Consider the following 11,026-nt stretch of genomic DNA (forward strand, 5'->3'; position numbering starts at 1 on the left):
TTGCTTAGAATTTAAAGATCTTATATGGGTATTGATTTGGTCATCAGTTTGCAAGCCATGAACTGTTTGAGTAAATGGTGCAAAATTTTGTTCGATATCATGACTTTCATCATCATTTCACTGTCTGATGAGTTGCTCATTAGGTCTTGTACTTCATCATTTTCTTGTTGAGCAAAGGCATCTTGATTATGCATAAGGTCATTGCGATAGTTTTGAAGTACTAAATCAACAAGATGACCATCAGGTTCAAAAATTTGCTTGTTCTCGTTAACAACTGCATTGACTTCATCTAAATTGAGCTTCAACACATATGAGCCATCAAGTTTCAAATCATTCTCTTCTGATCTAAATGGGTAAAACAACATTAGAATATGGTGGGAAAATTTTTCTGGATGTTTGTTTTTGTTAGGAGTGTAGTACCTCAAAACTTTTGGAACTTTACGAAGCTTAAGTTTTTCCTTACTGTTGAGTAATTTGGCTGATTTTGGAAGTGTTTGGGGTTCTTGATGATTCACTGCACTTGTTGAATCATCTAGTACAGTAGGCTGCCAATCATTTTCATCATTTGTATTTTTTTTTGTGTCTAATGTATAGTTTGCACAGAATGTGGCATAACACATAGTATTGAATTGCCCTGTGTTTGGGCGGTCAATATATCTGTTTAACATATTTCGTTTGAAAAGATCATCAGAATCCTCAGGCAATTCCTCAATTTCTTCTTTTGACTTGAAATTCTGTACCTTTGATCAGGTAAGTTAGTGTTAACGAATGAAATAGCAGGAAAGCATTTTCTAAGCCACAGTTCAGGCATTGTTAAGTAAACTGCTTCCTGGATTGAGCATTCTCTATTAGAGTTGTAAACTTTGGCAATTTTAGACATTTTCTCAAACTGACTGTCATTTGAATCTTTGGCCTGTTTTAATGCTTCTTGCATTGCAGTTGAACACTTATCTTCACTTTTTGAAAAATAGGCACACATGTATGTAACTGCCTTGTATGCATTAAAAACTGGCTGAATGTCGATATTGGCCTCCCATGCTAGGAGGCCTTCTGCAAAATAATTGTTGACAAAACAAGAATATGGGTCACGTTTTAGAACAAATGCTGATCTTTGTCTGGTGAGATTGATAAGTAATATTCATACGTTTCATAATTTAACCCTAAAGAATCCAAAATTGTATCAATAGATCCAATTTCAATATAATCAGGCTTATCAGGATCCAGAATGTTTCTCTTTTTAGGATGCAAAATTTGTATCTATATACTCTTGAACAGTTTGGATCACATTATTTCTAGCAACAAAATATCATGTTTTTCAGTTTCAGGTAACCCTTCAGGAAGTGGTTCAGACAAAATAGTATGCTTGCAGAAAAGTTTTCCAAATTGAAATCGGCATTCATTTTTGCGATATTTACTACACGTTCTTGAATGGGAGTGTATTTGATACTTAGTGACTAAATTCCATAATTCAGGACTTTCTTCCCTATCAGGAACATTAGCAGAAATAACACTATCTATGTGTTCAATATACTTTTCTTTTCCATCTTCAAGTTTTGGGACATCTTTAGCCCAAAGCAAACAATGATCATGTGGACTACCCCTGAAAGTAAATTCTACTCTGAGAGCATAGTATGTGAACATGTTCAAAAATCTGAGGCAAAATTTGGCTGTTTTTTGGACATTTGGATTCTTGTTACATTTTTATCAATAAAATCTATTAAAGTTTGGTTAGATGTTTTGTTTTTTTGTCAGTCCTTTCAAAAAATAAATCCTCTTTATAAATATATACTTTATTCAAGACAAAGTTGACTACATCTGAAACAAGTGTTAAATTACTCCAAAACAAAAAAATGATAAAAATGTAACAAAGCAAAATTTTGAAAAATGATAAAAGCTTTAATAACTTGAGTTATAGTTGTCGTATTGCTCTGAAATTTTCAATATGGGTAGAAGGGGATGTTCTAAGCTTATTTCCAAGAAATTAGCTTCCAATACAATGAAATGATAAACTTGTAACACTTTTTCTAGCAAGAAATGGAAAATTTTATCAATCCTTTTTTTGAAAGATTTATTGTTTATGACAAAAAAACTCAAACTAAGCCCTTCATAGCATTCCAACTATCGATTTCAAAAAGTTTCAATTTTCTTTATCAACAGAAATAAGATAAAAATGTAACAAAAAACATATCACCGTGAAGATGCTGAATTTTAGGCTAAATTAGATAGGTTTATCATCAAGTGAATTTATACAATGTATAATTGTTTCTTATTGAATGATATTTTGTGAACTGTTACTTCAAACTTCCAACTGAAATTAAAACTAGGATTTAAGACATAAGAAACATAGTTAAATCCCAAAATTTTGATAAAACTGTAACATATGAAAAGATTTGGAACTTTATAAATATTGTTACATAAATATCACTATTTTGTCTTTTTAAAGGCATCTGATTCATTATATCCTATCTAGGACCCTTCACTTACCAAATCAACATATATTTTATAACGAGAAGATTACTTTCAAGTACAAAATCTGATCAAAATGTAACGCATGTAGCAAACAAATTTGGACTACTCAGAAGTCTTCATACTCAAAAATTTTGTAATATCTCAATCATAAGCTTGCCAGCTTTTAACTAACGAAAATGACAATGAAAAAAGGTTTAGGAAGGTTTTACTACTCAAATAGTGTAATCAATAGTTATTGACCAAGAAAATTGACCAAGCTAAATGGTTTGATAACAATAAATTAGATATGGCAGAATTAGAAAAATCTTCGGACGGAAGCTTGAAAAACTGACAGGTTGTTACAATTTTATCATTTTTTGTGTCATTGAACTTAATTCAAATTCACTATAGTTCTTTTGATTCAAAACATACATCATAATAACTTATAAACTTTGGTAGATCACTGTTACAATGAAAATGTTGAAGGAAATTGTCATTATTTGTGCAATGTTACATTTTTATCAATATCTTGAATTCTACCTATGTTACACACTGGCCTGAAGACATTGGGACTACCTAAATAGGTAATTCTAACCAATTAAGTGAGTTATTAGCGATGAACTAACTTATTACTACACACATGAGATAAAATAGTAACAATGTTATTTTTTATCATTTCTCTGTACTGAATGCAAATTTTGACATTTTGACAAAGCGGTATCATTTTAAATATTGCAGCGGGTCTTTTCTGAAAATTTCAGACCCCAATGTTGAGAAATGTCAATTTTATAGCAAAAAAACGATTTTAGTGAATTTTGAGATGTCCAATGCATTGCCTCAGATTTTTGAACATGTTCATGTAATTTTTCCAAGTTGGCCATCCATTATTATCTCTTTGAAAAACAACTCTTTCCTATATTGATATTGACGCACAAGCACAATAGGATTGCTATTAAGTAGGGCACATCTAGATTGGTAATCAAGAAGTTCATGATCAGTATCAGCATCCCCGCTTAATTGTCTGATAATGGTAACAAATTCCTCCCACCGTAAATCTGCACAAGAGAGAGTCATAAAGTATGTTGGGACACTTGTATGCATTATCAATGCTACACCAATTTTGAATTGTATCATTAAAATTATTGCTAATAGTCCCGCAGTCAAGTTGGAATTTGAAATCTCATTGCGATATTGATCTTACTTCTAAGGTTAAGCTGTAGTAAAGTTTTGTGAGCAAAAAAAAAGTAATATCTGATCCGAAGCAAACTTTTGAGTGTAATTTAAAAGACGCTGATTAAAGTACTTTGTTGGCGACAATTTTATATCTCGCTCTACGTTATAACCAAATTTCCCAGTAGGAAAAAGATGAGGATGGGCTAGCTCTTCACAGAACTCATCTTGTGTTAATGAATTGGGGGTTTGACCTTCACCTGGAGCTAAAATTGCATTTTCATCATCTAAAATAATGTTTGGCACTTCTGATACAATAACTGTTTCACATGTTGGTGTCCGATACGCACTGAGTGGATCATCAGAATCAATTCATTCTCTAATGCTCTTCAAAAGGCTTAATTAAAGTAACTGTTGTATCATCTACAAATCTTATATCATTGGAAGAAGCGCTTGATACAGAACCATTATTTGATAAAACCCTTTCAACATATTCATCATTAGTTACTTGGTCGATGATTGACATATCAATATGTATATCATGATACAAAGGATTATTATTCACTAAAAAGTCCAAAGTTCAAAAACTTTTTGTCGTCTTACTTGCTGCGAAATAACAGGGTTTTGTAGGATATCTTTCTTTTAGTTCAACATTTATTACCCCACTACTATCACTTCCTCTAGGAAGTACTTTGCATACACCTGGTGTTTCAATGGGAACATTGCATATTGCACCTTGTAATTTAGGGAATTCTCCTTTACGCATTATCATGACTTTAGAAAATAAAATTCTTTGAGCCACTAAAATTCTTTCCAGTTTGTCGTATCATTTAGATTATCTGGGAGATCAAAAATTTGAAGTTTGTTAGAAACAGACTGGCATGGGATTTCTCCCTTCATTAATTTCTATGACAGGTTGTGCATACGTAAAAATTACCATCAAACGAGGTTACAGGATTAAAATTTTCTATTTCTTCAAAGTTGACCAATGAGAACTTTTTCATCAAAACCAAACACAGATTTTTTAAACATACAGCGGTTACACATTACACAGATGTAGGAAGGGCCCTCATGTTTTTTCTGCCTGAAGTTGTCAACCCTTTTTCCTAAATCAAGTTTTTTCTTGATAATATAAGCAGATTTTGCAGCTTTGCGCTTTGCTTCCTTTCTTGTTTATGTTTTCTGATCCTTTATTTAATTCCCAATGCTTACGTTTGTTCTTCTTTACCTGTTCATGCTTATCCGTGCCTTGGATTTTTTCACGTGACCTTTTCTTAGCAGCGTTTTGTTTTTCCATAAATCTTTATATTGATCAGTACCTTTAATCTTTTCAACTGATCTCTTTCGTGAAAAATTTTTTTGTCTGCGTGATACTTGCCTTGATACAGTACTATTTATACTTTCCTGATCATGAAAATCAGTTTTGAGATAAATGATATTGAAAAGATTTATGTTCTTATACTCAGATCTTATATACTGTTTAATTTCTTGTAAGTTGTCAAACTTTAAAAGAACTGAGGTTCCAATACTGCCTTCAACTTGATGGCCTTCGGAGTCTCTGCTATGCGAGTCAAAAAAAAAGTAATTTTTGTTATAGTGCATTACAGCTAGGCAATTTCCGGCTATTACTAAAACTGCACCAGAATGCTGCATTAAAAGTTCCTCCTGAACAAAATTTACTGAAATATTACCAGTCTCAAAATAGCCTTCAAAAATGTTGAAATTCAGTGCACAAGTGCTACCTCCTATGTCAATTGTCTTCGAAAACTGTTCAATATATGGGGACTGCCCTTTAATACCCAACTTTTTAAAATTGAAATCACCTTGGTCTAAAACATAATCCAAATCATGACTCTTCCATAGTGATAATTTTCTAAATTTAGCATAGCAAATAGCAAAAAAACAATTGAGGAACATTGTATACCCGCCGTCTCACCAAATTTACCGTTTCCCTGATGAAATGAACCTTGAACATTTGGACCTGGGTTAAGTTCTACATCGCCTGATAATAGGAGTGTATAATTAACTTTGAAAAAAGTAAGGTTTGGATCTCCCGCTACATTGGGATATTGAACGAAAATTCCATTTCTTGAAAGATTGAGAAAATCTAGAGGTGTGTAAAGCTCTGTTAGCTCAAACGATTTTGGAATTGCAAAACATAGGAGGGTAAAAAGTGCTATGAAACGAAGAACAGGTCTCAATAGTTTTAAAAGGGCATTATTGGATAGGTCAGAACCAACAACAATAGATTTAGCAATGCATTTCACGTTTCTCTGAGCTGTAAAAGCAAAACTTCCTATCCGTGCACGATATAATGCAATAGATATCATCTTTAAACACAGAACGCAGAACAACTACTCTGACTGAAATAATTTCTATAAAAGTGCTGTTTATAAGGTATCTAGAATCAAATAATATATTGTTTTCAAAATTATATTGGTAAGAGCTGACAATGCAGCTTTGTATATTTGAACTGACAATGCAGTTGAATTGTTTGAGAGCTGTCGATATCGCACAAGCTCGGTACGGTCGCAGGCACAGGATCCACACCTGCCCTGGCCTTGGGTTGCCGCAATCAGATTCACAAGTGAGTTTCGACCTTGAATCTGAAGGGCGGGAAAAAAAACCACAATCAGATTCAGTGAATGAATCTGAAAAAAAGTGGCAAAAAAAAAAGAAAAGATGCCTCAATCACTTTTTAGGTGAAAGGGCAAAAAAGGTACTTTAAACAGATCCACTAGAAAAATAACTCTATGTGGAACTGGAAAAGCAAAGTTGAAAGTCTATACTTACTATTTCTATCTTAGTTAATAATTTTTGCTTTAAATCGATGGATGCAAACCTGCAAACGCTTCTAAAAATGAAATTCCTCCTTGCCTTCCAGAAGTATGGTGCCGTACGCGTCAGACTGTGGAGCTAATGATACAATAGATAAAATCAACCTGATCATCTCATTACCTCCACAATACCGAACTAGTATGAGCTAATATGAAAGATATGACGTAATCTTAAAAAAACCCGCGAAAATTGCCGTGGTTAAACGGAGAGTGCAAGTTTAAATTAAACTTAGTGAGTTCATCCACCGTATCGAGTACTTTCGTTTTCTAATTTTTTTTCCGAGGACACCACAGAAAGGCTATCGTAATACTTTCGCTAAGCGAAATTAAAAATGACATTTTTTATTTTTTAAAGTATTTGCACGTTTTTTATTCAGTTCTTTCTATAGATTGTAAAATTTGCAAAATTTGCCATAGCCTAGCCCTACGGCAAAAAGTTTCAGTCTTAATGACTGCGGTTTTTGAGAAATTCCATGCTTTTCATTGTTTGATCTGTCAAAGTTGAACTTGAGGGAATCACCTTTTCAGTAATGACTTTAAAAAGACGATTCCTTAAATGCCATGACAGAAAATACAATGGAAAAGCTATTAAAATCGAATCTCTCATGAGCAAATGCCAAATTACAAATGCCAGTTGGTCTAAACGCAGCCTATGAAGAGCGCTTAATAACTACTTGTGGTATAAAAAGGGAATTTCCTTAAATTCATTAATTGTACTCTCTAGGGATAAGAAAAAATGACAAACTGAGATTTCAAAATGAGTAATCAGATCAAAATAACTCCGGAAAAGTCTTTTTGATGATGATAAAACAATAGAGAGACCGTAAGATATAGCATTCTTATCCGTTAAGCGGAACGTAATTACTGAAAAACGCGCACAAAATTATGAGATGTTTGCCTAACTTCCTTATGCATGAAGGTTATGGATGCCATCCTCGGGAGCTTAGGCTCCCTGCGGTGGCAATTACTTTGTTCCTAAAAGATGACTCTATCATCATGCTGTTTTTCGAGCGATCTTTTTTCTTTCGACTGAAAGGAAGATATTCATATTATCTTATCGGCCCTTTTAACGCCAACCCTTATACGCCAGCCCTTTTTTCGCCACAGCCTAATTTTGTAGACAATGCTAAAGACTTGCTATTCTGCTTCAATATAATTCTGCTATTCTGCTTGAATAAAATAGAGTAAAAAATTGATAGTTTCCATCTTTTAATCATGCCTAAAATCCTTTAAATTAAGAAAAAATGGTCAAAAATTAGCCGCCTCAAAATTGAAGCCATATTTTTGAGGGAATAATCGGAGATTCCATATTACATATTACTTCCTGATATCTGATATCAGAGGCCGCCGAGAAAATATCAATCGCATTCCTTTGATCGACATGTGGAAAATTCACTTTACCTAAGGAGAGCGTCGACACAGGAGATTTTATTTCTTTTTAACTAAACACGGCTTTTGGCATGTCCGTTAAGGGGAAGGGGATAGCAAGTGCGCTGATAAAAAAAGCTTGAAATTTAACTGAATTAAATGCAAGTTCAGAAAATTTCCCAGTCGACGGTCTTCTATGGTGGTCTTTGAAGTGTTTTCTTCCAAAAAGCGCGAAGAAAATAATCCGTGCTTGTCGATCATTGGCAACCGTCACTTTAAATTATATCGATGTGTGCAAAGTGCAATGTGCAAAAATCGGCCAGTCGTTGTGAGAGATGGTAAGGGGTTGAGCCTTGTCGGGCAAAAGCTTGTTCAAAATCAAATCTTTTGTCGCTAGACCCTAGGAGAGGTACTTTTAAAAACACAACTAATGACAATAAAACAACAAAATGTTATCTCTGAAGATCCGATCGAAGATAATAAAAAAAGCCTTTTAAAATGAATCTTTACTCTCTACACTCGAGGCGGGGGTATATTATGCCCGAGCCGAAAATCGACCATTTGGTAAGATAGGGGGCCATTCAAAAAGTACGTTCGTCCAAATTGCCCTATTTTAAGACCCCCTCCCCTTGTTCGTCAGCGTTCGTTTTGAAGTAAAAATGTTTACTCCCTCCTTATCACACCTTATAAGTTTTTGCTCTCTAATTATCTAATAATTGTTGAAAAATCAGCATACACAATTGATTAGGGAATTAACAATTATTTTCGGTTATCGATTCAAAGAAAAAATGTGATTATATGAGGAGTAAGAAATGGATATTTCACAGACCAAGTTGATATAGTCACGCTTATGACAGTACCCCCCCCCCCACGCAAAAGCGAACGTACACAGATCGACTTGACCCCTCCCCGTTTGTTTTCCCCGGGGGTCGTTTTTGTTCGCTTTTTTGCTGACCCCTAGAGACAAAATCGTCATCCTAGGACATACCAGTGTAGACCACCTTACAGTTGACATTGAATGTCCTGTAGCACTGGAGGAGGCGTGCATCATTGAAGTACGTCTGGCTGGAAAAGATATGCTTTGCTTTGCATGCGTCTACCGCAGTCCAACGAATCAATCAAACTCTGGAGAAAATAATGCCAATCTTAACCAGCTCTTACGAATTATATCAGAAGATAAGAGATACACGCATCGTTGCATCATTGGCGACTTCAATTTTCCAACTATAAATTGGAAGAACTGGACAAGCCCACATGTAGAGGAAAGTAAAGAAGAGCAATTCCTGGAAGCATTACGTGATTCATTCCTTTTCCAACATACGAATGAACCTACCAGATGTCGAGGTACTGACGAGCCTTCACTGATTGACCTCATCTTAACAGATGAAAGAGATCAGGTTCAAGATCTAAATTTCCTAAGCCCTTTAGGAAAAAGTGATCATAGCGTTCTCTCTTTTAGCTTTAAATGTTATATGGAACTTAAAGCACCAACCAAAAGATACACCTACCACTTGGCAGACTTTAAGTCGATGAAAAGTCATCTGCAAAGAATCAACTGGACGAGAGAATTCATAGATACCTCACATGGGTCGATCGAGGAGCTCTGGTCAAAATTCAAAACAAAACTTCTTCAACTCAGAGATCAATTTGTCCCAAGAAAAGAGTTAGGAGCGCCTCACTGGAAAAAGAAAGGGAAAATTCCAATTAATGCTGAACTACGTAATGACATCAAAGAAAAGAGGCGACTTCACAGGATCTGGTTAAAATCAAAATCATCACCCACAAACAGACGTCAAGCAAGAATCCGATATGTAATCGCGAGGAACCGTGTAAATCGAAAGATGGCACTTGCAAAAAGAGAATACGATCTAGCCATCGGTGAAAACTCAAAGAGAAACCCAAAAGCGTTCTGGTCACATGTCAGAGGCAAACTTAAATCAAAAAGTGGAGTTTCCCCTCTTCTTGAAACGCCCGATGACAAGACATCCCTAAAGCACGAGGACCAAGAAAAGGCCAACATCCTGCAGAAACAATTTTGCAGTGTCTTTACTAAAGAACCGGAAGGTGATCTACCTGATTTTGACAACAGAACAGATAAAATACTTCAACCACTAAACATTACGAAGGAAATGATAACAGAACAAATCAGGAAGCTCAATGCGAATAAATCAATTGGTCCAGATGAGATTCATGCCTCGATGCTTATTGAACTTCGTGACCATATTGCAGAACCACTATCAATCATAATGAATTAAACTTTCGAGGAAGGAAACTTACCTAGTGACTGGAAACTAGCATATGTGACACCAATCTATAAAAACAAAGGAGCACACAACCTTGCTATTAACTATCGCCCCGTAAGTCTAACTTCAGTAGTCTGTAAGTTGATGGAAACAATGATACGAAAACATATCATGGAACACCTTATCAGCGAAGAGCTTCTATCGAACAAGCAATACGGTTTCATCAACAAAAGGTCAACAGTCACACAGCTTATCTCCTTTATAGATATGTGTTGCGAATCAACTGCAAAAAGTGAAGTGGTCGACTGCGTATACTTCGACTTTGCCAAGGCATTTGACACGGTACCCCATCGAAGACTTATGATGAAACTAGAACGCTACGGGATAAACGAATTAATACGGCTTTTCATAAATTATTGCGCAATACATGAAAACGAGGCAAGTGTTGTTCCGTCAAATCATAACAAACAAGATGGCGGACGAAAAGCTTGCAGATGTGCCTTCAGAGTCATCAACAAAGAAGAAAGCAAAGAAATATCACAAGCCTACACTTGGAAGACAATGTGCTGCATGGGGATGTTATAATAAAGGGTTAAAAGAAGGTGAAGGAGGAGAAAGAGTTCCATCTGAATTGTCGTTTTTTACATTTCCTGAGGACAAAGATAGACTGTCTTTGTGGTGCAGTCGAATAAAAAGGGTGAATGGAAAAGACAATTTCAAGGTGACTAAAGCAACAACTCTTTGTGAGAAACACTTCCGTACTGAAGATATTCATCGACCTCCTGGAGGTACGCGTAAAAGGTTGAAAGATAAGAAAACTGTATTACCTTATTTGACTGAAGAAGAAGCCTTCGAAGCCAGTTCCTCTAACCCTAACAAGCGGAAGAAACCGACTCTTCGCCCGTCTCCTCGGAAAAAGTATAGAGAGGTTGATCCAGAAATTGATGATGTTCACCCACC

The sequence above is a fragment of the Clytia hemisphaerica genome, unplaced genomic scaffold, assembly GCF_902728285.1.
Source record: "Clytia hemisphaerica strain Z4C2 unplaced genomic scaffold, Clytia hemisphaerica genome assembly, whole genome shotgun sequence".
Taxonomy (NCBI): Eukaryota; Metazoa; Cnidaria; class Hydrozoa; order Leptothecata; family Clytiidae; genus Clytia; species Clytia hemisphaerica.